Here is a 27,869-nt window from a genome sequence, read left to right on the forward strand (position 1 = left end):
TTCTAACTGATTGATTAACCTTAGAGAGAAGAGGAAACACATTATGCAGACTTAGCAATAGGAGTATATTGGTTACACATGGATATTCAAAGTACTCAAAAACTGTTGTAATTATCCCACTGTGAAAGAAGGAGGAGGTACCATTCCTGATATTATTCACAAACTGACTTCCAGATGAGGAAAGGAAGGCAGTGTAATTCTGAATATTCTCTAAAAGATAGTTTCCATGAGAGCCAAATGATAACAGTGCAGAGCCTGAACTCTTAGCACCGATAAGCACTTAGCATTCTAGCACCGATAGGAAAACACCAGTGAGATATACCACAAAATGCTGGTTCAAATCAGCACCATTTTTGTAAAATTGCTAGTATAAAGCAAATCAAAACTTGTAAACAGCAGTTGAAATTACTTACCAGATTTCTGGACCACCTAGATCCACATCTGTACTGACAGTGCTTTTCTGAAAGTTCAGGGATTTTTTAAAACGTGATCAGAATACCGATGTTGCATTATAGGAGCGCAGATTATGTGTAAGACAGTTAATATACCACTGTGGTGCATACAAAAAAAGGAAACAAAAAATGCATTCGGAGTATTTCTTACACAATAAGGATTTTACCTGGCTACATCCTAGGAAAATCAAATAATATCTCAATGACACTAACACCTCCAAACATGGTACTGCCATTGTCTTTCTCACAATCCACTCATTTCTTACCTGGTTAATGGAAAATACCCAGAAACAACTGTTTATCCTTTAATTCCACCTCCCCAAAACATCTCTCTGAGTGTTACAACTCAGAGAAGTTTGGGGGAACTACAGCAGCACACTTTCCATGTAGTTGCCAATCCATTATGTATTTATGAATGTGCATTTGTTTACACAAATAGATAAAGCCTTCATCTAACAAAATACTATACAAGAAATCACAGTATCAATGTGCATAGATATTTTGTATAAACGTAGTTACACTACAGATTGGTGTCACATATATGAAACACAGTGTTCAAGGCACTGGCATGCCCTCACAGTAGATGGTATTTGCAGCTGTCTAATGAGCTACCTTTGCTCCTGCATCCATTAAGACAGCTGTAAAAGTCATGCATTGCTATCTCTTGTGCTGCACCACTTAAACAGTTCTTTATGGCTTTCACGTGAAAAAACAGGGTTTTACTGTGAGGGAAAATAAAGGAAAACCCATAATGGAAGGCAGCACTGAGCTGCTGCATGATCTTAGGGAGATCTGTTCACCTCTCTGTGCTCTGGTGTCCCATCTTACTCACCATCTACCTTCTCTATTTAAATTGCAGAGATTGTCTTACTACACACATCTGACAGTCAACACCATCTACCTTTTATAATGCATTACTTCACCTTTGCCACCATATTTTCCATATATCTCATAGTTTTCAGAACCGAAAAGCTGCTTAACAAATATTTGAGCATTAACATTACAGATGTTCAGCACTAAAACATTCACTAGAAATAATATACTGATGAAGTTGTGGTCAAGGGTCCAGGTGGAGGCCAGTGACAAGTGGTGGCCCTCAGGGGTTTGTCCTGGGAGCAGTACCGTTTAATATCTTTATCAGCGACATAGACAGTGGGATTGAGTGCACCCTCAGCAAGTTTGCAGATGACACCAAGCTGAGTGGTGCGGTTGATACAACAGAAGGAAAGGATGCCATCCAAAGGGACCTGAACAAGCTTGAGAAGTGGGCCAATGTGATCCTAATGAGGTTCAACAAGTCTAAGTGCAAGGTGCTGCACCTGGGTCAGGGCAATCCCAGACAGGAGTACAGACTGGGAAGAACACATTGAGAGCAGCCCTGCAGAGAAGGACTTGGGGGTTCTGGTGGACAAAAGGCTCAACATGAGCCAGCAGTGCACGCTTGCAGCCCAGAAGGCCAACTGCGTCCTGGGCTGCATCAACAGAGGAGAGGCCAGCAGGTCGAGGGAGGTGATTGTCCCCCTCTCCTCTGCCCTTGTGAAGCCCCACTTGGAGTACTGTGTATTAATTGTTCATCCTGACGTTGTATGGTACGGAATACCCCTTTGGCCAGTTTGGGTCAGCTGTCCTCGTTCTGTTCCCTCCCAGCTTCTTGTGCACTCCCAGCCTCCTTGCTGGCAGGGCAGTATGAGAAGCTGTAAAGTCCTTGTCTTAGTGTAAGCGCTGCTCAGTAACAACTAAAACTTCAGTGTGTTATCAGCATTATTCTCATCCTATATCCAAAACGGAACACCATACCAGCTACTAGGAGGAAAATTAACTCTATCCTAGCCGAAACCAGGACAATACGTCAGTCCTTGTGGTAGATTTATAAGCAGCAAGCAGATTGTCTCTCAACCTTTGTTTTGCTGGGCTAAGCATGCTGAGCAATTCTAGTTTTCTCTTGTGAGATCAGTTCTCTGTTCCTCTAAATACATTCCCAAGCAGCCCTTCTTTGTCTCTGTTCCCATTCGAATTCTTCCTGAAACACAGGTGCACAGAACTGTACATTTTTTTCAGGGGCTTCACCGGCACCTGAGAGATCGGCATCAGTCCCTTTTTATCTACTGTAAATGCCTCTTCTGATATATACTATAATCACACTTTAATTATTCTTTACTATATTATGGCTATATCTTTTCTCTGTTCCTGTTATTTTCAATTGACAAGCTTAAAGTTTATTATGAAATCCCTGTTATTTACCATGGTCTTGCAATTTCTACTAATGACTCTTATCCTATTTCTATTGCTTCAATCCTAAACTAATTCTTTTTTTCTTGTCATATATTCTGGCTCTCCACCATTTTGAGAATACCCCCTTCTTCCGTGTTGATAACAAGTGTCATTAGCACATTCCCATGCTTCATACCAAGTCATTATTATTGTCATTAATGAAATGCTTAAAGAAGTGTAGTGCAAGATCAGCCCTTGAAGAGCTCTCTCGGTAACCTCCTTCCAGCCAGACATTTCCCCTTTCACTATAACTCCTTTGGCTGTCTTGTTGATCTTATGCTAGTTTCTGTATCTTCTCCACATAAACTGATAATTTCTCATGTAATACCACGTGACAAGCTTCACTGAAGTTGAGCTACAAAAGATCCTTGACATGAGCCGGCAGTGCGCGCTTGCAGCCCAGAAGGCCAGAAGGCCAACTGCATCCCAGGCTGCATCAAAAGAACAGTGGCCAGCAGGTCGAGGGAGGTGATTGTCCCCCTCTACTCTGCCCTCGTGAGGCCCCACTTGGAGTACTGCGTCCAGGTCTGGGCCCCAGGCACAAGAAAGAGCTGTTAGAGCAGATGTTAGAGGAAAGCCACAAATATGATCAAGGGGCTCGAGCTCCTCTCCTACAAAGAAAGGCTGAGAGAGCTGAGGCTGTTCAGCCTACAAAAGAGAAGACTCCGGGGTGACCTCACTGCAACCTTTCAGTACTTCAAGGGGACTTATAAAACAGATGGAGAGTGACTCTTTGTTCAGTCAGATAATGACAGGACAAGAAGGAACGGTTTTAAACTAAAAGAACAGAGAGTTAGATTAGAGGTTAGGAGGAAATTCTTCACTCAGAAGGTGGTGAGGCACTGGAAGAGGTTGCCCAGAGAGGTTGTGGATGCCCCATCCCTGGAGGTGTTCAAGACCAGGTTAGATGAGGCCCTGAGCAACCTGTTCTAGTAGGTGGCATCCCTGCCCATGGCAGGGGGGGTTGGAACTAGATGATCTTTGAGGTCCCTTCCAACCCAAGCCATTCTACGATCCCTGGAGAAAAAGGTGAGCAGAATTCCACCACCTATAGTTTGGAGGTATGTATGTGCTTACCCAGCTGTAACTTAATTTCTGGACCTTTTTTTTTTTTTTCCTAAGTGGATCAGGAGGGTCTTTTTAGCTGAGGAGGACATGAAGGTTAAGAGAGCCAAGAATACCAAGCCAAGGGAAGTCAGATTTTGTTAACCTTCTCATTTATACATCAGTTTACCTTATAAAGCAAGGTTCAGAAGAAAAATAAACCTGATGCATTTATTAGGTAGGTTCTGATGTTTCTGGAGGCAATCCACTTAAATGTTCATTGTTCATTGGACAAGGTGGTAATACAGTATCTTTTTAAGTGGACAAGAGACTGAATCTTTCTTGACCTGGTATTTCAAGGAAGAAATACATTTAACCAGATCATCTTAATCTTATTCCACTGCAGAAAGGGCAGATTCACCATCCCACCTATACAACATGACCAGAACTTTTGGTGAAACCAGTCTCCCCTCTCCCTCTTCTACAAACCTTTCAGTAATGAAACCTGAGTGAAAGCAGGAACATCCTCTCAAGAACACCTAGTGTTAGCTAGGAAAACTCAAAACTTAGTGACAGTTTCATTGTGGAGTCATTGGAGTAAGGGATTCAAGCCTGGGTATTCTGCCTTTCACCTAGACAACCACCAAAGGCTAGAATTTTGAGCCTTAAAGGTGACCAAAAAAATACAGTCGTGTCCCAGGCAGCTCTAGTATTTGTGCTGTGCTACATGTTTGGTCTAGTGGGTTGCGTGGTGGGTTTTTGTTTTAAGAATTTATTTTTTTTATAATTCTACCTTATGCAAGTGACCACTATCATCTGTGTTGCTTGTGTGACCATTTCGCTCCTGCTACACCAATGCCAAAGACAGTTTCAGACCTATCAGCACTTCATGCCACTAACAGCTTTAAGTTGCTCACTTTCCTTTGACGGAACAGCTGCAAAGTGCTCGAAGAGTTAAAATGCCCTATCACAGAGCTTCTGGTTCTTGGTGCCTTTTTATTTTCTGCTCCTTTGCAGAGTCAGAAGTTAAACTGTGTGTCACTTATGTCAACTAGCTCTACTAGAATGGAAATGGAATAAAATTCATACAGCCAGGAGTCTCACATAGGTGAGAGCAATCAGCATTGCTTCCCCTCACACCATCATCACGAAGCATAAAGACCCAGCTTTCAAACTGTTTCCAGTGCTGCCTGTCCAGTGCTGCCTTTGAGACCACAAAGGTTTTCGAAGTGGAGCCATAACCTGGGCATAGAACAGTGTTAATTATATAAAAAGGCGGTGTGTACCTCTGAGCTCTGATGAAGGATCAGATGCACTGAACCTGTTTGCTTTGTATAGTTTTCCACACAATTAAGTTTTAATGATAATTTTAATGACCAAGATTTTCTATAAACTTCCATTTAGAGATGTAGGTTATACATACATGGTCTGTAAGGTACCAGTGTAAATTTAGGGAAATAATACTCTAAAAATTGGTGCTTGTAACTATAAACTACCTTTCTTTTACAGGAATGCAGAACAGATGAATGCTTATTGGAAAATATCTAGCATTTCAGAGAACTCTGATAATGGAGGCAAGTTGAACTGTTTTGTTTTGTTTTCTTTGACATAAATATGGTAAGAGTAAAATGTGATCATTTCGACCTCTACATCCTCATGCCTGTTTACATTTCTTCTCATGCTGTATCGTTTACCAGTTCACCTTCTCAGTGAAATTCCTCTTGAGAGATTCTGTTAACAGTGAGATGTCAAAATATAAATTTATTAATGAATTATAAAAGGAAAAATAGTGAAAACCTTTGAAAGCAATTAGTAGCGCTAAAATGGAGCTTAGACTCGGTAAGGAAATTATTACATCAATGCTATTTGAAAATGAGCAGTTATTCAAATAAAAATACATTTAATATGTGTTCTGTTTTTCCACACACTGAAAATTGAGATAAAGTAGGAAGAGGTAAGTGGAAGAACTGGAAAAAAAATCCTGTACTGAGATAGGCTCAACTATAGATAACATTTAACTTAACCAACATTTTGAAGGTCTTTGTTTTGACAATATGTGACTCCAGGAAAAAAAATGAATCTCTGCATATCTGCTCAGAGTGTTAATTTATATAGCATATGGTAGGGTGCCAATAGTTATTCTCAGCCCAGCTGCCTTTCCCTGAGGTCCTTTTGTTGTCACAGCCCTTGCAGCTTTTACAGATGCAATGTTTTTTCTGAAGTAGAAAAGCAGGGGCCAAAGGGAAGCATCTCATCCACAAAGCCACCGTAGAGAAATAGAATTGTGGTGTAATGGAAAGGCCATTATGAAAGCACAAATTTCATGGATCATGGTGGAGCAGGTTGTCCCCCTGAAGCCACGTGTACCACGGCAGAGCAGATTTCCACGCTGCAGCCCGTGGAGGAGCCCACGGTGGAGCAGGTGGATCTGACTTGAAGAAGGCTGCAGCCCATGGAGAGCTCCAGCAGGAGCAGACTCTGGGCCAGACCTCTAGCCAGTGGAGAGGTGCCCACCCCAGAGCAGGTGGGCTGGCAGGACCTTCCATCCATGGGGGATCCATGTTGGAGCATTTTGCTCCTGATGGATGGACCCCGTGGTACAGACCCATATTAGAGCAGTTCTTGAAGAGCTGTCTGTGGGAAGTCCATGTAGAATCAGTTTGGGAAGGACAGCATCCTGTGGGAGGGACCCCATGTCAGAGCAGGGGAAGAGAGTGACCGTGAAGGAGCAGTGGAGACAAAGTGTTATGGACTGACTGCAGCCCCCATTCCCTGTTCCCATGTGCTGCTCAAGGGGGAGGAGGTAGAAGAAGGAGAGAAGGTGTTTTTAGTTTGATTTTAGTTTCTCACTGTTCTAGTCTGTTAGTAATAGCTAGTAAATTACATTGATTTCCCTAGGCCGACTCTGTGTTGCCCATGACAATAACTGTTGAGTGATCTCCCTGTCCTTATCTCAACCCCTGAACCCTTTCCAACGTATTTTCTCCCCCTTTCCCTTTGAAGAGGGGGAGTGAGAGAGTGGTTGTGGCAGAGCTCAGCTGCCCAGCTGGATAAAACCCCCACAGGTATACAAATTCTTCTGAATATAATCTCATACAAATGCATGTTACTTATCTCTAAATCATTCACTAGTCATCTTCTTAAACAGATTATTGCAAAAACAGATTTGTACTCTCATCTCTTATAAAAATTTATATAGGACAGCCTCTAGGAATAGATCTTAAAGAGCGTCATGTTATTTTTACTTCTTACTACTAAAACATTTGGGAGATTGTCTTGTTCTTGCAAAACAACCAGCCTTTCAGTTCTGTTATTTTTAGGTTCTGGAGCTCTCACGGCAAAATTTGAACTTTCAGAAGGACCCAGTAAACCATCAATACTTGCAGTGCAATTCATTGGTGAAGGAAGCACCCTTTCAAGTGTAGATGTAGAGCTAGTAGGCACTGGTTATTGTCTTTCCCTTCTTAAGAAGAAATTTGCCACTGGTAAGACACTGATATCCTTACATATTCAAATTAATATGATATATATTCTGTAGTGCTAAATTATAAAATTATGAAATGATTAATGATGCATAAATAGTTACCTTTATTTAAAATATGGCTAAAATATTTCACATTTTTTTGTTTTTCCATAGTTAGTCAAACTGTTCCCAGGAAAACAGTGACAGAATCTGTTTTGTCTACTGACTGCAAAAACTACCTTTATTTTTCAGGACTGTATATGGCAGACTGCTGATGAACCCATAAAAGTCATTGGATCAAAGAAGTGCAAGAAGCTCACTCAGCCTTCTCTACTTTTCAAACACTATTTTAACATGCTTTCTTTTTTTTTTAAATGTTAACCTACTTTGAGGCTGAACTACAGAACAGAAAATGCACTTTTAAAAGTAATTTTGCAAACTTTTTATTATTTCACAGTAGCACTGAAGTTAACTTCAACACTGTCTGTAAATGATCAACTGCAATATTTGGGAAAATGTATTAAAATTTTAGTAAATTTATATAGATAAAGTCAAAATAGTAATCAGTAATGAAAATATGAAATTATATGTTATACCGTTATATTAAACCTGAACAAGTAGAAAAGCAAGTAAGAAATATTTGAGCTTTCTGTAATTAATATTCATTTTTCAGCTTCTTTAATTGCTAGTTTGTAAAGAAAACAGAGGCAAAGTCTCATGTAGTTCTTCCATCCACTCATGCCATAAAAACAGTTGAGTTAGAGATGCATAAAAAATGTAATTTGATGCCCATTTATCATATATTATTAACATGTAAGTTGTTATATATAGTTTTTTATTTTCCTAAGTGCAATGTGTTACAAAATTGCAAAAGACAGAAGAGTTTACTTCTGCAGTTAGTAAATTTTATGGGCATTGTGATTGTTTGAATTAATGCTGTAGATTTAATTTATTTTTATATGAATTGCATAACATTTGTGCCTTTAAAAAGAGCTGTGCTTATCCAATTTGTTAGTGAAGTGCCTCACTTCCTTTTTCAGTGTTTTGTTCTTCATAAAGAAAGCATGGCATTGGTATAATACATACAACTTTATAAAAATTCCTTTAACTGAGATTTAGAAGGGAGATTTGCAAAAACTAGAGATTGTTTTAAAAGAGGTTTAAAATAACGTATTAATTCTTCATGGGGTAATTACAATAAATGCAACCATGGTAAAGGGAGATGCATCATGCAGGACTTTGAAACTTTGATATGGTAACTTTAATGTCACCAAAGATGCAAATCCTAAAAAAAAATCACTGAAGACAGTAAAAGCAAACTTCTAAATCAAGGAGCATTTCCTTTCACTTTGACTGCAAGTCTTCTGGAATTATGTGATATGGATGTAAACATAGTACTTTGGGAGGAATAGAATTTTAGAAGGGCATTTTATAAGAGCAGGATGACAATTACTGCCATTTTTATTAGTTTAAATTTTATCCATAACCACCACTTTTAATAGTCATCATCTAGTCTGTTTGCCACAGCCTAAGCACAGGGAAGTAACACGTTAGTAACAATGTGTCAAAGTAAGTCAATAATTTAGAAAATCTTTTATGTGTTTGCATTATCAAGTGTTTTTTCAACGCAGCAACCAAAAGTGTTAGAGCAAAATTATTTAGTAACATGCAGGTGGGAATTTTATATGACCATTATGAATAACAATATATAGTTCAAATTCTCTGTTAAAACGATAAAACATGCTTGAACTAATTTGTGTAAAATCAGTAATGAATTTGACTGCTAAAGCTTTATAATAAATTAAGCTTTGTAGATACTGTATAAATACTAATTAGCACTAAGTACATCCTGTACTGTAGATTTGATTAGAAGATTATATTTGGCTCTTAATTTGCTAATCTTACTGAATGGTGAATTTCTAACTCAAGAAATGGTACAGTCTTTTTTACTGGAATCTTAATTGTAATCTGCTTTGCAACCAAACTATTTAACATTACAATATTTTATTAATGAAAACCCCAAACTGTATTACATTTTTTAATCGGCCACTACTTTCGTTTCTAAGCTAAATGAAGTAGCTATGTTTCAGCACTTTTAAACTAGCCTTCATTCAGGTGATTATATGTACATTTGCATTGGGTGCAGGTTACAATTTTGAAGCCATATTATCCTGGTTTCAGCTAGTACAGAGTTAATTTTCCTCCTAGTAGCTGGTAGGGTGCTATGTTTTGGATTTAGGGTGAGAAGAGTGCTGATAACATGCTGATGTTTTAATTGTTGCAGAGCAGTGTTTACACCAGGCCAAGGACTTTTCGGCTTCTCGCTCTGTCCTGCCAGCGGGCAGGCTAGGGGTGCAGCAGGAGCTGGGAGGGGACAGACCCAGGACAGCTGACCCCAACTGGCCAAAGGGGTATTCCATACCATCTGACGTCATGCTAAACAATATATAGGGGTGGCTGGCCGGGGTGGGGGGCCGGCTGCTCGGGGATAGGCTGGGCATCGGTCATCAGGTGGTGACCAATTGCATTGTGCATCACTTGTTTGTACACATTATTATTAGTAGTACTATTATCATTATTATTATTATTTTCCTTTTCTTTTCTGTCCTAATAAACTGTCTCTATCTCAACCCACAGGCTTCATTTTCCTGATTCTCTCCCCCATCCCAGAGAGGGAGGGGGGACGGTGAGCGAACAGCTGTGTGGTGCTTAGCTGCCGGCAGGATTAAACCACAACACATATAAATTTCTATATAAACTTTTTAAAAAAAACAAAACTCTGAAACAACATAAAAAGTGCATTTAGCTATCTGATGAAAAAAAAATGTAGCAAGCTGGTTCTTGTTTGTGTAAACAGCAATATCCTTTGTAGCTGCTTCCTAAGAAAATTAATTTGCAAACACAACTCTAAAGGACCTGAACTTTTATGGATTATTACTACATCAAACTGTAAATTAGAGCACACAATTTATCTTACAAAAATTTTAAATACATCTGATTTTTCATAATATGAAAATTTAAAAAAATACACCCATAATAAACATGTAATATGTAATTTAAATACTGCTTTATATTGATGATACTTTTGCAATTATTCCCACAGCACTTCCAAGCTGTGATAATAGAACAAAACCATGCTTGTATCAAATATTTTAAAATCTTAATTGATTTGTATGTGATAAGTGGTAGAAATATTTATGAACTTTTTTCTATATTTAAAAGACACCACAGAGAAGGTGGGTAGAAAGATGGCTTCTGCAAAGAGCTGCACCTTTACTAAACTGGAATGCTTGGGAAGGTGTTTACAATTACTTGTGCCTTTACTAAATTGGTATGCTTAACTAATATCAGATTAGGCAAAACTGCAGATATCTTTCCTCCTCTGGAGATATTCAAGGCCCGTCTGGATGCCTACCTGGGCAGCCTGCTCTAAGGAACCTGCTTTGCCAGGGGGGTTGGACCCGATGATCTTTCGAGGTCCCTTCCAACCCCTACAATTCTGTGATTCTGTGATTCTGTGACATTTATCAGAAAAATCTTGCCGTTGTAGACATGAACCAACTTTTAGCTGCTTTCCCTAAACAGTGCTATCAAATGCTATACATCCCCTAACTTCCTTAATAAGCATATATTTTGTTGAATGCACAGGAAGAAAAAAAAAACAGTGGAAAGATTAAAGTAATTATTTCTGATTTTTTTTATGTTCCACCAGTCCAAAACAATAGGTGATTTAAATACTACTTCTCCAGTCTGAGAACAGTCCTTTCAAGCTGCTAGCATAGAAACAAAAGTTGAAGCTGAACAAATATATTTGAATTTGTTTCTTTTCCACTAATTCCAGTCTCTATAATTTAATAAGTAATGACTTATTGACTTTCTCATCTGGATGGATAGCTTTTCAATAAGTACCATTCTTGTCATGATGGAAAGTAGAAGTCCAAGTGTTTGATTCTTATCTTATGCTATAAGGCAGAAATGAAGAATGCAAGTAGAATGAAGAATGTAGTATTGGGGCCAATTTTGTTTAAAATTTTATCAGCAATCTTGATGAGGGGATCAAATGCACCCTCAGTAAGTTTGCAGTAAGTTGGGCAGGAGTGTTGATCTCCTTGAGGGTAGAAAGTCTCTGCAGAAGGATCTAGATAGTCTAGAATGATGGGCCATGTCCAATTGTATGGCATTCAAGAAGGCTAAGTGCCACGTGCTGCTGCACTTTGGTCATAACAACCCAATGCAGTGGTATAGACTTGGGGAAGAGTATCTGGAAAGTTGCCCAGCAGAAAAGGACCTGAGGGTGCTGGTCAACAGCTGGCTGAACATGAGCCCGCAGTGTGCCTAGGTGGCCAAGAAAGCCAATACCATCCTGGCTTGTATCAGAAATAGTGGGGCCAACAGGACTAGGGAAGTGATTGTCCCTCTGTACTTGGCTTTGGTGAGCCCGCACCTCAAGTACTGTGTTCGGTTTTGGACCCCTCACTACAAGAAAGATACTGAGTTGCTGGAACATGTTCAGAGAAGAGAAATAAAGCTGGTGAAGGGACTAGAAAAGAAAACATATGAGGAGCGGCTGAGGGAACTGGGGCTGTTTAATCTGGAGAAAAGGAAGCTGAGGGGAGACCTCATCACTCTCTACAACTACCTGAAAAGAGGCTGTAGCGAGGTGGGTGTTGGTCTCTTTTCTCAGGTGACAAATGATAGGATGCAAAAAGCCTCAAGTTGTGCCAGGTGATGTTTAGATTGGATATTAGGAAGAATTTCTTCATGGAGACAGTGGTTAAGCATTGGAATGGGCTGCTTGGGGCGGGGGGTGGGGGGTGGGGGTGGAGTTGCCATCCCTGGAGGTATTTAAGAGACGTGTAGATGTGGTGCTTAGGGACATGCTTTAGTGGCTGACTTCGTAGTGTTAGGATGATGCTTGGACTTGATGATTATATGGGTCTTTTCCAACCTAAATGATTCTATGATTCTAAGTACCCTATGGCCAAACCAAATGGACCATATATCCCAGAACTTCAGCTTCAGCAGTGTCAGAAGAACAGATGGTGGAAGGAGAGCTCACAAGCCATTTTCTTTCTACTCACCCAGGACCCTCAGTTATTGGTTAGGGATGTAAAAGGGTACAACTCTGCTCAGTCCTTCTAGTATTCATTTGTTGTGATTTAACCCAGCCGGCAGCTCACCCTGCCCCCACAGTGGGATGGGGGAGAAAATCAGAAAAAAAAGTAAAAGCTCTTGTGTTGAGAAAAGACAGTTAATTAGGACAGAAAAGAAAGAAAGAAAAATAATAATTATTATAATAGTAATAATAATAATGTGTACAAAACAACTGATGCATAACACAATTGCTCACCACCCACTGACCGATGCCCAACCCATCCCTGAGCAGCAGTCCCCCTACCCCAGCCAGCCAACCCATATTAATTGTTCAGCATGACGTCAGATGGTATGGAATATCCCTTTGGCCAGTTTGGGTCAGCTGTCCTGGTTCTATTCCCTCCCAGCTTTTCGTGCACCCTCAGCCTCCTCACTGGCAGGTGTAAGCACTGCTCTCTAACAATTAAAACATCAGCGTATTATCAACATTATTCTCATCCTATATCCAAAACAGAGCACCATACCAGGTACTAGGAGGAAAATTATCTCTATCCTAACTGAAACCAGGACAATATCCACCCCTTATTCCATACCATTTATGTCCCTTATTCCATGCTATTTATGTCATGCTCAGGTCCCACCTTTTCCAATACATTCCAATTAATCACTGCTTTTCATACATCTATATAAAATGTCCACTGATTTTGTTTAGAGTGTGACTGACTTTGGTCTCCATCTGTCACAACTGCCTTTCAGGGCAGAAGAAATGGTGTGTGGTGTTGGATCGTCACATGCTGAAGCCCATTCTGGTTCCATCACACCACTGTGCTTGTCCAGTTTTATCAAGATTAATTCATAATTATCTGGGTGACTATCACTGTGATACTGTAGGACATACAGGAACCATAGTAATGATGACATACAGTATTATATAGCAACTAGCATAATACAATTCAACTCATGGGCTATTCCCACGGAATATTAAACCCCCTTGAGGTACACATCGGACCTCCCCATTCTTCTGCAATACTCACCAAGTCTACCCATGTCCCTGAGCAAAAGCAATCCCATGGATGGGTTTGCCTTTTCCCTGGGCAGGAATAAACCAAAATGTCTTCCCCATCACGTTTTTTATGTGCACTATGGGGACTCTATCCCCTTCTACAGTACGTAACAGGTTTGATTGGGCAGGTCCAGCTCAGTTGGCAGATCCCCTAGTGTTGACTAACCAGGTGGCCTTTACTAAATGTGTATCCCAAAGTTTGAATGTCCTAGCACCCATTGCTTTCAGTGTAGTCCTTAACAATCCCTTGTATCGTTCTATTTTCCCAGAGACTGGTGCATGCCCGGGTGCCCTGAGCTGGAGGACCATGACGGCGGGAATTATAAACTTCCAACCGACTCTGAATGTGTGCAGGATTTGCTGCTTCACCTCGATCCATACAAGTCCATGGGTCTGGATGGGATTCATCCCAGGGTGCTTAAAGAGCTGGCTAATGTCACTGTGGGACCTCTCTCAATTATTTTTCAATGGTCTTGGGAATCTGGAGAGGTCCCAGTAGACTGGAAGCTGGCAAATGTTGTACCAATTTTCAAGAAGGGCAGGAAAGAGAACCCTGGAAACTACAGGCCTGTCAGTCTCATGTCAGTGACTGGTAAAATTATGGAGAAGATTTTCCTTGAAGTTATTGAAGTGCACCTTGGTGGACAATGCAGTCATTGGTCCCAGACAACATAGGTTCACGAGGGGTAGGTCCTGTTTGACTAACTTGATTTCCTTTTATGATAAGATCACCCACCTGGTCGATCAAGGGAAACCAGCTGATGTGATCTTTTGGGATTTCAGTAAAGCTTTTGACATAGTTTCCCATAGGATCCTACTGGACAAAATTTCCAGCATACAGCTAGATAAAAACATCATGCAATGGGTGAATAGTTGGATGACAGGCAGGGCTCCAAGGGTTGTGGTAAATGGGTCTGCATCAGGCTGGTGGCTGATCAATAGTGGGGTCCCCCAAGGCTCCATTTTAGGGCCAGTTCTCTTCAATGTTTTTATAAAAGATTTGGATGTAGGACTAGAAGGTGTTTTGAGCAAAGTTGCTTATGATATTAAACTTGGAGGAGTTGTGGACTCTGATGAGGGTGGAAAGGCCTTGCAGAGAGATCTGGACAGATTGGAGAGCTGGGCAGTCACCAACCGCATGAAGTTTAACAAGAGCAAGTGCCAGGTCCTGCACCTGGGACGGGGCAACCCTGGCTATATGTACAGACTGGGGGATGAGACGCTGGAGAGCAGCCCTGCAGAGACGGTTCTAGGGGTTTTGGTTGATAGCAAGCTGAATATGAGCCATCAGTGTGCCCTGGCAGCCAAGAGGGCCAACTGTATCCTGGGGTGCATCAAGTACAGCATTGCTAGTCGGTCGAGGGAAGTGATCGTCCCACTCTACTCTGCGCTGGTGCGGCCTTACCTCAAGTACTGTGTGCAGTTCTGGGCACCACAGTACAAAAAGGATGTGAAACTATTGGAGAGTGTCCAGAGAAGGGCAACAAGGATTGTGTCACGCTAAGGAGTGTAGCCGATTAACCAGTATGGGTCCGGTCAGATTCAGGGTACTGAACTATCACAGTCACGGATTCATCAACAACGTAACACGCCCTCACTCTAGTCGCGTTCAATGAGAACTATCATGGCTAGGAACAATGCAATTAAGTGCAATTTATTACAGCAACAGGTACACAGGTTCTTTGGATTGCCGGCGATAATTTACTGTCTGCAAAAGCAAGCTAGCATGCATGAAATACACAGGTGCACAGCCTGGCTATTAACGTGTTAAAAGGCACAAAGACTCTAGAGATTTCTAAGTTTCTGCGGAGGCACCCAGTATAACCAAGTGTTCAAATCTGACCCAAAGGAGGCCCAGTGTGGGGGGGAAGAGATGCTGAGCCTGTCGACTGATCCCAGAAGTCAGGAGATCCTCGTGATGGTATATTCCCTCATGATGGTATCTCCCCTGACGATGGTATCTTCCCTAACATCCCCTCTCTCTTAAGCCAATTTATATCATTTTCTATCTTTTAGGTGGAACTTGAGTGACTCTAGTCAAGCATATCTTAGTTATGATTGGTGAAAAGTTTTCTTGCCTTCGTTTAAAGGTATAGGCTCCGAGAAATTCAGAGCGCGTGCTCAGTGAGCACTAGACAAAACACTGGTGTGATATCAATGCTGTTCTACCTACAAGTGAAAAGCACAACACTGTTTGGGCTCTTGCAGGGAAGATTAACTCCCTCCCAGACAGACCCAGTACAACCTCCACCACTTATTCCATAACATTTGTGTCACACTCAGATCCCACATACTTTAGTATATAGGTATTCTCATCACCACTGTTCCCTGTCTTTTCACAGCTTGATAGATAGGTACTTCTTTTCATTCTATAGACCTATCCCCAAAATGTTCATAAGAATTGTTGATGATTTAGTCTTCATCTGACAAAGTAGTCACTCAGGACAAGCAGAGTTGGATTTCTGGATGCCAGCACCGGCTTAGCTTGAGTCATTGATGCACTTGCCCGCTTCCTTGCAAAGTTGACCTGTCATTGATCCTGCAATGACTTCCTACAACACATAACTTAGATTACAGATTAGTTTTCTCCCAAGGTTAAATCTCCTTTTATCACACACCTGATATCCCCATTCTTTTGCATGATCCATCAGGTATACCCCGGTCCTTGGGCGAAGACAATCCCACAAGTGGGTTTGCCTTTTCCCGAGGCAGGAGCAACCCACACCACCTTCACCATCCACTTCCCTACATGCACTACAAGGACTTTAGCTCCTCCCACTTTAGCTCCAAGATTGTTTCAGAAGTGACTCCCATTGTCGGACTCGATTGCTTCTGGTGTACCATGATGCCACAACACTTGCCTTTCCAGGCCCAAGATGGTGTTTCAGGCTGTGGCATGGTTTACGGGGTATGTTTCCAGCCACCCAGTAGTGACTAGGGAGATTTAGATTAGAGGCTAGGAGGAAGTTCTTCGCTCAGAGGGTGGTGAGGCACTGGAACAGGTTAGGTTGCCCAGAGAGGTTGTGGATGCCCCATCCCTCGAGGTGTTCAAGACCAGGTTAGATGAGGCCCTGAGCAACCTGATCTAGTGAGTGGTGCCCTTGCCTATGGCAGGGGGGGTTGGAACTAGATGATCTTTGAGGTCCTTTCCAACTCAGGCCATTCTATGATTCTATGATCACTCTTATTTCCCTTGTTTAGTAATGTTTAGTAAAATTGTTTTCCCCACAAAAACAATTTTATGGAAGAGGAAGAAAATTATTAGCTTTTCAGACCACATTCAGACTATTTGGCAGTTACCCTTTCTCTTCAGCAGTACATGGCCTTCTTTTTTTTTTTTTTCCTTGGTCTCCTTCTTGCCTCCACTTCCACTTCCTTTGCATGGGCTCAGCTTTGACCTCGGCAGTTTTCACTCCACTGCATATTTCTGGTGCTAGTACCTGTGTCTCCCTTGGTCTTGCACAGGGCCTCATCTCAATGAGCTATCTCCACTCAACAAAACGTGCCTTGACACCTGTGCCCAGGTCCTGTCTCCTCATCTCTGCACAGCAACTCTGAAGATACCCAAATTAGTTCCTTAGGACCTAGAGTGTTGTGGTCAATTGGCTTGGCAACTACAGGCATTCAAAAATAACCTGCGCAGCTAGAGCTGCTTTAATCCCATAACAAATAGACAGGAATATAAATATGCCAGATTAACATCTGAGGAAAACTAGCTCTGCATTCACTGGATTCAGTGATGCTGTACTGACTGAATCCATAGAAGTGTTTGGCCTCAATATGTCCTAGAGAAACAGTCTTTCAGAAATATAAACAATGCAAAACAATGTTGTCACTGGAAGCCTGGAACTGCTGCAAGTTAGAATTAATCATTTTTTTTTAGTGTGATGATTAAGCAGCAGTGCTTGAATGCCAGGGAACTGGAAGCCAAAGAAAATATTCCAAGTTGGATTTGTTAAGCATGTGGTTTTATTTTAAAGCACATTAGTCAGGCAAGTTCAGTCAAAAGTCATATGTAAAATTATTAGATCTTGTGCAGGGGGTTTCTCATTTCTGTCAGCTCTTCTGACGCTGTGGAAACCATACTGAGTAAAATACTGAACAGCTGAAGATGGTTGTGCTGGAGGCAGGTTATTTTTTTCCATGCCTTTCTTACTGTGCACATGCTTGCTATTAGAATCCCACAAGAAACAACTTCCATTCTTAAAATCATAGTTTTGGGAAAGCAGTTCAGAAAAAGGAAGGGGAAAATATTATGATGAAGCCTCCTTTTTCCAACTTTCTTAGTATTACAGACAATGGATTCCATGGTGTCTCATACAGTAAATAAGAGAAAGGACCCAGTGTTAATGAATAGCGTAGTCATGCTAGAATGTAGTCATGTTTCTAACCCTAGGACTCCCAATTGCAAAATGTGCACACAACCTTAACACTGCCCCTTGAATGTATTATGATAAAGCCCTTAACTGCCTGATTGCTTATTAACTTTTTCACTGAACCGCATTCATTAAACGAATTAAAACATGATTGAAACTGGAAATAGTAGTGTGTGAAGCCCAACCGGTGGTCCTTAGAATACTGGGAGTTTGGGCTCACATTAATATGGGCAACCTGAAGAGGCCAGGCAGCTCAGGGACCATGCAGAGGCTCCTGAACAGCATGGCTGAGGCTCCCAGTGACCAAGGGACCCACAGCAGTGGAGAAAGGAAAGGTCTAAAGCAACTACAAAACTTGTGACTAATTGTAAAGACCGTAGAGACAGGCTCCTTTGAACATAGGGTGAGCTGTGGTCATACCTGAATGTAGTCTGGCAGGTGAGCTACCTAGCTGAGTGTCTCACAGAGCAGTTTGGCTCCCATTAGGTCCTCCACAAATATCCAATGGCAGGTGTTTCACACAGAAGTATTGCCTTGTTCTCCTATCCTTGACACCTGTTAAAAGATATGAAACTATATAGACTTTGATCTGACTAGGTAAAGCTTGTATTTTATTTTCTCATGGGCTGGGGCTTTACCCAATTTAAGTGTAGCAGATACGCTAGGAAAGACAAGCTATTGCAGTTCCCTCCTCCTAGGAAGTGAAAGCAAAACAGACAAATGCATCTTTCTGCCCCTAACACCACGGTACCTCTTTTCATGTGACTTTCATACCTCATATCCCAAGTAACTTCTGAAATCGAGTTCACATTCAAATCTGATTCAGTTACCTTTCAATTAACTTTTTTCTAGATTGACCCTAGATTGCCGCTATTTATAAGCAACTCTGTCAGCACTCCTATGGAAGGAAAGATGGAACAAACACTTCTCAGTTCAGGTTCCTTCCCTCTCCTGCAAAGACAATCTCAGCTTTCAGGTGCACAGGCCTCCTGAACTGACTTTCACATGCACTGTTTTGTCTTGCATATAGGGGCGACTGATACTGGCACAGGTTGGTTCTCTGGCGGAGCCATGGGGCCCATCGCAGGGGTTGGGGTTGCTGCAGGGACTGTCACAGGGGTTGGAGTGGCCACAGGGCCCATCGCAGGGGTTGGAGTGGCTGCAGGGTCCGTCACAAGGTTTGGAGTTGTGTTGGTTGTTGCCCTTCCTCCAAGCTCAAGATTGGTGCATCCCTATGAGCAAGAAGGCAAGCAAAGGGGCAGGAGACCTTCCCCTTCACTTCCAAAAAAACGAAAAGAAAAAAAAAAACAAAACAAACAAAAAAAACCACATTTAGATGTAGTACTTTCGTCATGTTTATGTTCCTGTATCCATGTTTTTTCTTCTTTCGACCCTGCCTCCCCCCCTTTTTTTTTTCTTTCAGTGATCCATCTGGGGCAATGCTGCACTAAACAGCTGCTGCAATGTGGCCTTCCAGGCACAAAGCCAGTCCTTCATCACCAAAATCAAACCACGTAGACTTTTTTTCAAGGCTGTGTGTAACCACAGCCTATATGGTGATTCATTTCCTTTTACAATTCTTCCATCCTAGTTCTTTTGCTTTGACTCTGCATCCTCTTTTATAGGAGGAGGGTGTCAAGAGGGTGGAGGCAGTCTCTTTTCAGTTGTGCCCAGCGACAGGACGAGAGGTGACAGGCACAAACTGAATCACAGGAAGTTCTGGCTGAATATGAGAGGGCACTTCTTTACTGTGAGGGTGAAAGAGCACTGGAACAGGTTGCCCAGAGAGGTTGTGGAGTCTCCTTCTTTGGAGATATTCAAAATCCACCTGGATGCCATCCTGTGCAACGTGCTCTAGGTGATCCTGCTCGGCAGGGGGGTTGGACTAGATGGTCTTCAGAGGTCCCTTCCAACCTCATCCGTTCTGTGATTCTGTGATTTTTTCTGACGGATGAAAAGCTCGATGTGAGTTGGCAGTGCGTGCTTGCAGCCCAGAAGGCCAACTGCATCCTGGGCTGCATTAAAAGAGGAGTGGCCAGCAGGTCGAGGGAGGCGATTGTCCCCTTCTACTCAGCCCTTGTGAGGCCCCACTTGGAGTACTGCGTCCAAGTCTGGAGCTCCCAGCACAAGAAGGATGTGGAGCTGTTAGAGCAGATCCAGAGGAGGGCCACAAAGATGATCAAGGGGCTGGAGCACCTCTCCTACAAAGAAAGGCTGAGAGAGCTGGGGCTGTTCAGCCTACAAAAGAGAAGGCTCTGGGGTGACCTCACTGCAACCTTTCAGTACTTCAAGGGGACTTATAAAAAAGATGGAGAGTGACTCTTTGTTCAATCAGATAATGACAGGACAAGGGGGAATGGTTTTAAACTAAAAGAGGGGAGATTTAGATTAGAGGCTAGGAGGAAGTTCTTCGCTCAGAGGGTGGTGAGGCACTGGAACAGGTTGCACAGAGAGGTTGTGGATGCCCCATCCCTCGAGGTGTTCAAGACCAGGTTAGATGAGGCCCTGAGCAACCTGATCTAGTGGATGGTGTCCCTGCCTATGGCAGGGTGGTTGGAACTAGATGATCTTTGTGGTCCTTTCCAACTCAGGCCATTCTATGATTCTATGATCTTTAGAGGTCCCTTCCAACCTCGGCTATTCTGTGATTCTGTGATTGTACTATGTGATCCTGTTTTATGTGGTTCATGCAATAGAATAGAATAGTTCAGTTGGAAGAGACGTCCAAAGATCATCTAGTCCAACTGCCTGACCACTTCAGGGCTAACCAAAATTTAAAGCATATTAAGAGACAGGTACACCCTTTGCTGGGTTAAAAACTGTATGGACAGATGGGCCCAGAGAGCAGTAGTGAATGGAGTGAACAATTAGTGAAGAATACCACCCAGGATTCTACCCCGAGGCAGCATGGTGGTGGGTGGCAAGGTGGGCGGGAGGATATGGGCAGGTACCTGTCACAGTTGTCTCCTCCGATGGTTTTGAACTTCACCCCTGAACAAGTGCGAAATCCTAAAAAAATGACAGAATGATTGAAAGATGTATGCCCTGACCCTCACAATGCTGGAGAATTCCAGCTTGCTGCACTGTGCTGGGACCTGGCCTGCACCTATCAAACGGCAGTTAACACTACCCAGCACCCTCAAATGGAGGAGGAGGTCTCTGAATCCGATGACCAGATAACACACACTTTGGCTAACCCAGAGGGCCAACTGTCAATGGTAACATTCGCCCCCATAGTCAAGACAAAACAATGGAAGGGGAAGTGTGAGGGACCATTCAGAGGGACCTTGACAGGCTGGAGGGCTGGGCCGAGAGGAACCTCATGAAGTTCAACAAAGGCAAGTGCAGGGTCCTGCACCTGGGGAGGAATAACCCCATGTACCAGTACAGGCTGGGGGCTCATCTGCTGGAAAGCAGCTCTGCAGAGAAGGACCTGGGAGTCCTGGTGGACAGCAGGTTAACCATGAGCCAACAATGTGCCCTTGTGTCTAAGAATGCCAATGGTATCCTGGGTGCATTCGGAAGAGTGTTGCCAGCAGGTTGAGGGAGGTGATCCTTCCCCTCTACTCAGCCCTGGTGAGGCCTCACCTGGAGTACTATGTCCAGTTCTGGGTTCCCCAGTACAAGAGGGGCATGGAGCTCTTGGAGTGAGTGCAGCGGAGGGCTACGAAAATGACAAGGGGACTGGAGCATCTCTCATACAAGAAGAGGCTGAGAGAGCCGGGCCTGTTTAGCTTAGAGAAGAAAAGACTGAGAGAGGATCTTATCAACACATACAGATATCTGAAGGGAGGGTGTGTCAAGAGGATGGGGCCAGACTCTTTTCTTTTCAGTGGTGCCCAGCAACAGGACAAGAGGCAACAGATACAAACTGAAGCACAGCAAGTTCCATCTGAACATTAGGAAGAACTTCTTTTCTGTGCAGGTGACAGAGCACTGGCACAGGTTGTGGAATCTCTTTCTCTGGAAATATTCAAAACCTGCCTGGATGTTATCCTGTGCAACACACACTAAGTGACCCTGCTTGGTAGGGGGGTTGGACCAACCTCAACCATTCTGTGATTCTGTAATTTGTCTTTAGATCACATGAAGCTAAAACGTGGAAGACTACAACTCAAAAATTTAGTCTTTTGTCTAGAAAGCTTTATGTAGATTCCCTGTTCCCTGACAGTAATGAAAGAAATGGCTTCATTCATGTACCTTGACTACCACACAAATCGAGCAACATAAGGCCTATGTTAAATTTCTCTGGACAAAAAACTTCTCAGTAAGTTTTTACAAATTGTCTTGAATCAAAGGCTATGTAGGAACATGTACCTCCCCCCCCCCCACACTTTTACCTATACTACATACAGATATCAAGCTTCAGACAATCTGAAGTTAATTTGAAGTGAATAGCTGCTGCTTTTATCTCCGCAAATTTAAGCTTCTGAAGATTACAGGATTTTAGTAAGCAAATTCTACCCTGATCAAGCTGAGACATGCTGTTCACACCCCTCTACCTCTGTACTGAACAATGTGGATACAGCAGACCACAGATTCATTTGCCAGTCTTCTAAGAAGGTTTGGAAGAGAAGACATGATGTTTAGCTGTACCAACACCCTATACAAAAATCTCAAATTACACATGAAGTGCAATACCCCTCCACCTAAATATAATATTTAGCTTGTAAGATCTGCAGCCTTGCAATGTCACGAAAATTTTTCAGCAGAGAACGTGCAGCCTTTTCACACAAGGAGAAATTACTCTTCCCCCTTAGCTGATTACTTTGGGTGTGGAGGAGGCAATCTCCATTTATACGGTGACTTTGTCACGAAGAATTCTAGTAATCATTTCCAGTTATAAAACCAACAAACAAAAAACCATCAAGCTCAGACATTCAAAGTATTGCATACGGGCTGCTGCAAGTAAAGTTAACATCCCAGCCAGACCCAGTATAAGTATTTCACAGGCCAATTTCAAAGCTGAATGGCAGCATCACCAGCATATTATAAGCATCACTTAATGTCTCTAGAAGACCTATATTGAGCACAGAGTTGTAAGAGCTGCAATCTGAATGCATACTCTTACATGATCAATGACAGAAACGTGTTAGAATACATGTCAGTAACATACACATAATCAACAATATAATAGTTTTCTGGTTAACTAGTAACCCATTTAAAGAACATGCAAAATCATCAAGCTAGTTAAAAACTAGTTTTCCTCTGATTTAAGGCTAAGTCTCCAGCTGAAGACAAAAACTTCCACACAGAAATGAAAGCTACTGGAGACTGTCAGTAATAGTTCTGTTGAATAGTTCGTATTCCAAAATAACACATGTATATTTCCTCAAATATATAAACCAATATTAACGAGTCCTTGCTAAAAAACTCAAACCGTAACTTAAACATTTGCTAGCATACACATGTTCAAAGTCTTTCCTTTTTTTTTTTCCCCGATTATAAGTGTATCCAAATGTCATGATAAAATAAGAGGGTCTTCCAAGCGCATTATACTTCCTAATTCTACAATAATAAGAGCATGACAAGTACAGAAATTTCAGCTGTCCTAAAAGGCAAGAAAACTGCCATGGTCAACTTAAGGATGTACGACTTGAATTTGGAACATAACCCTCTAAAATTTATTATGAGAGCTATACCTGAGCTCACTTGCTCTAAGGTCTACTTCAAACCTTAAGTGCCTTCTAACTGCCCATACAAGAACATATGCTTCTAATCAGCTATAACATAGCAAATCCGAACAGAAAAAGCTGGAAGTTCATCTCCTACATTCTGCTTCCGTTGAACTGACTAGAGATCACTGCAGCAGGGCAGCTTCCCCTACAGTCAAGCCAAACTGAGAGCCCTCAGGACTGCTCCCCACCCAAGCTTTCAGGACCTCGTGTCCCAGGCCCTGCATGTGGGCAGAGACGTACAGTCTCACGGGCCAGGAGACAGGAAGGGGAAGCAATTCCTACCTTGCCACCAATGCGCACTTGAGCCTGGAGCTTGGCAAGCTTTTCTTGATTCATGATTGTTTCTTTCATCTGCAGAAGCAACAAGAAAGCCTATGAAACAAGCCAGGAAGCACCCAACAGCACAAGCCACAGCAACCCAGCGGTGGAGCAAGTATGCGTCAGTCTATGCAGCCACACACTCCCCAGCAGGAAGACGCCCCAACCCCGCCATGGCGGGACGGAGAAAATAGTCTGCTCGCGCGCAGCACCTCAGCCCATAACCGTCTTTCCTTTACTATTCCCCTCCCCCCCAGCCACCGCCGCCATCCCCAGACACGTAACGAACCCTCCCAACCACCCCCACGGTCTCCCTTGTACCTTCCTGGGGCAAGCACAGCGCTACCGAAACGGGAAAAAACACGAAAACCGCAAACAGGAACAAGGGGCCAAGTACAGCCGCGGCAGATAGCCAGATGGCGGCCGGAAGGGAGGTACGCCGTGTCGCACAGCGCATGTGCAGTCACCTCCTCCTCTGCGGCGGTGGGCAGAGCTGTCACCGTCACCGCGGGAGAAGTTAGGGGTTGCTCAGGTGGTGCCGTCCCTGTAGCAAATGCTTGCGGAGATCTTTAGACTCCTGCATGCCGCAGCTCAAAAAGAAAATTGATTTGTACGGTCGAGTGAGGGTGTGAGGCTAAGCCCCCGGCCCCTGGAATGGGATCGATTCTTCCCTGCGTCCGGCTCAATGAGTGGTCCCTAGCACATGGCTGTACTTCTCAGCCCCTTTCTGGCTTTCAGCACCTGTCGTTTCCTTTTGTAACTTGTCACCCTGTCTTAGATTGTTTTTCTGCCGTCAGCAGAAATCCTTCATGATTCTTGGAGTATTTATTTTTTACTTAAAAAAAAACACATTTAGATGTAGTACTTTTGTCTTGTTTATGTTCCTGTGTCCATGTTTTTTCTTCTTTCGACCCTGCCTCCCCCCCCTTTTTTTTTCTTTCAGTGATCCATCTGGGGCAATGCTGCACTAAACAGCTGCTGCAATGTGGCCTTCCAGGCACAAAGCCAGTCCTTCATCACCAAAATCAAACCACGTAGACTTTTTTTCAAGGCTGTGTGTAACCACAGCCTATATGGTGATTCATTTCCTTTTACAATTCTTCCATCCTAGTTCTTTTGCTTTGACTCTGCATCCTCTTTTATGTTATCAATCACCTGTAAGGAATGCTCCAGCAATTCGTGCCACTAGGGGATTTGAAGGGTTAACATTGAGGCCTGGGTTTAGGTGAGAAGAGAACAAAGGGATTTCTTCAGAGAAAAACTGCTGACTCTGCACGGACGTGCAGTAACTTCTGACAGCCGGCCAAGAGACCACTAGATAAGGAGGAAGAATATGAGCCTCCCTGTCCGAGCGGCCCCCGAGAGACTAACAGAGACTGATAAGCAGGCGCACCTGGGAGGACTTTGGATTCGGGAAACCAATTATAATAACCCTGCCTCTTCTAGAAGTAGTAATGAATATGTATTAGCCTAGGAGCATAAAAACCAGCCGCCTTACGTAACAGGTGTGCGTCCTGGTGGAGCAGAGACTCCCGGCGCACCCAGCGCTGTTTGCTTGCCTCTATTCGTTTAATAAATTGTAAACTTTGATTGTAAACCTATTTGGGACTCAGTCATTTATAACACACCCATATGCAACTGTTCTCTTCTTGTTGAACACGCTGTTTGCACTCTCTTTGGTTCTCAGAACTTTTCTTCTGTAGTGATGTTTTGCATCACTGAGGTCTGAACATGCTCTTTTTCTATACCATCTGAATATATATATGAATATTTTTCTGTATTATCTGAATCCTGTTCTGAGAATTAAGTGCACACCTCCAAGGCTCTAACTCAAGCAGTTGCTGCTACATTTGAACATTTGTAAACCCATTTCCTTGGCCTGTGTTCCTCATCATTCATAGTCTGAAATTTCAGTTCTTCAGAGGTTTACTACTGTGTTTCATTTTGCCCACTCTGAGGAGTCTGTTGGGTCTAATCTCACAATTATCGGGAACTCATATATCAGGCTCCAGTGACGATTATCACCATGCAGAAAGCTGAGCAGTCTTTGTGGGCTTTGGGCCTGTGTTGCATAAAAGGGTGCAGGAGATTTATGGAGGAGGCAGGCTGGTGATCCCATCAGTGCTGCACATGCTCACCATGTGACATGAGAGAGAAGCTGTGTTGCTCTGCAATCTTGCCCCCATCATCACCACAACCGAATCTGATGGGCCTTCTGGCATCATTAGAAATATTACTGACCTTGTCATCTCAACCTGTATGTTAATGCCTTTTAAATCATTTTTTGTCTGGAATATCCTCAATAAACGATTCCTTTCGTTCCTATATCTATAAGACTATGCTCATACTTAATTTATCCTTCTGTATTGATTAATGTAGTAATTCCCAGAGCCAAGGCTTTGTCAAGGCTGTGCTGAGAGAGAGAGAGAATATGTGTGTATACTTGATTTGCTCTGATATCTCTACAGCAGAGCTGATTGTTAATTTGTAAGCGGATTGCCTGACACGGAAAATTTTGTTCATTGTAAAAAAAGAGTGAGCTAATGACTTTTCTAATTTCCTTCTCTTCAGGGCTGCTCTCAATCCATTCATCCCCCAGTCTGTACTGATGTTTGGGATTGCCCCAGCCCAGATTTAAGACCTTGCCCTTGGCCTTGCTGAATTTCACGAGGTTCACATGAGCCCACTTCTCAAGACTGTCCAGGTCCTTCTGGATGTCATCTCTTCCCTCTGAAGTATCAGCTGCATCACTCAGCTTGGTGTCATCTTGTAGTGGATTTATGTGGCAAGGTTTTGGTAGTGGGGGACTGCAGGGGGTGGCCTCTGCGAGAAGACTCCAGAAGCTGCCCCATGTTAGATAAAGGCCAGTTTCAGCCAAATCCAAAGGGACCTGCCGCTGCCCAGAGCCGAGCCAATAAGCGATGTTTGTGCCTCTATGAGAGCATATTTAAGAAAGGGAAAAACATTGCTGCGCAACAGCAGCTGGGTGAGGTGTGAGGAACAGCCCAGCAGACACCAAGGTCAGTGAAGAAGGAGGGGGAGGAGGTGCTCCAGGCGCTGGACCTGAAGTTCCCCTGCGGCCTGTGGAAAGGACCGTGGTGGACCAGGTTGTCCCCCTGCAGCCCATGGTGTACCATGGCAGAGCAGATTTCCACGCTGCAACCCGTGGAGGAACCCACAGTGGAGCAGGTGGATCTGACCTAAAGGAGGCTGTGGCCTGTGGAGAACACCTGCCGGAGCAGACTCTGGGCCAGATCTGTAGCCTGTGGAGAGGAGCGCATGCAAGAGCAGGTGACCTGAAAGGAGCTGCTGCCCGTGGGGGACCCATATTGGAGCAGTTTGCTCCTGATGGATGGACCCCGTGATACGGACCCATATTTGGAGCAGTTCTTGAGGAGCTGCTGCCTGTGGGAAGCCCATGTAGGATCAGTTTGGGAAGGACTGTATCCCATGGGAGGGACCCCACATTGGAGCGGGGGAAGAGAGTGACTGTGAAGGAGCGGCAGAGACAACGTGCTATAGGCTGACTGCAACCCCCATTCCCCAATTCCACTGCGCCACTTGGGGGGAGGAGGTAGAAGAGGGCGGATGGGGGGAAGATGTGTTTAGTTTGTTTTTCTTTCTTTCTGACTGCTCTAGTTTGTTAGTAATAGGCAATAAATGACATGAATCTCCCTATGCTGAGTCTGTTTTTCCCATGACGATAATTGTTAAGTGATCTCCCTGTCCTTATCTCAACCCTTGAGCCCTCTTCATCGTATTTTCTCCCCCTTTCCCTCTGAGGAGGGGGAGTGAGAGAGCAGTTGTGGTGGAGCTCTGCTGCCCATCTGAATAAAACCACCACAGTCATTTTTGGCACCCAATGTGGGGCGCAAAGAGTTGAGATAACAGTAGAACTGATTAAAACGCTTACGACTAACACACTTACTTACTAGTCACCATGTTCAGCTTGCTGTTATTATTTTAATGTGATCCTGTCTTATATAATCTGTGCCATGTTCTCCCTTCTCCTCTATATCCGTTCGGAGAATGTGCTAAAATCTGTGTTCGTTTTTGTTTGTTTTCTTTTTTAATTTGCTGTGTTGTAAAGCACTGGCCTTGAGTATAATC

The 27,869-nt window shown here is 43.1% G+C and overlaps 2 protein-coding genes and 1 long non-coding RNA gene across 3 annotated transcripts in view; 1 reads left to right on the forward strand and 2 right to left on the reverse strand.

Moving 5' to 3' along the window:
- Window positions 1–27,869, reverse strand: part of LOC308184985 (uncharacterized protein) — a gene marked incomplete at its 5' end in the record, with an annotated part of 185,793 nt that overhangs the window by 40,376 nt on the left and 117,548 nt on the right. The gene's annotated exons all lie outside the window — the stretch shown is intronic.
- LOC308184722 (uncharacterized protein) overlaps window positions 1–27,869 on the reverse strand; it is a 362,730-nt gene that overhangs the window by 35,294 nt on the left and 299,567 nt on the right. The window lies entirely within an intron of this gene.
- On the forward strand, window positions 6,403–16,167 carry LOC308184899. Its single transcript, XR_013943018.1, has 3 exons — window positions 6,403–7,252; window positions 7,483–7,656; window positions 13,657–16,167. It is a non-coding gene; the product is annotated as an uncharacterized lncRNA (long non-coding RNA).

The sequence above is a fragment of the Anser brachyrhynchus genome, assembly GCF_964034855.1.
Source record: "Anser brachyrhynchus genome assembly, chromosome: W".
Taxonomy (NCBI): Eukaryota; Metazoa; Chordata; class Aves; order Anseriformes; family Anatidae; genus Anser; species Anser brachyrhynchus.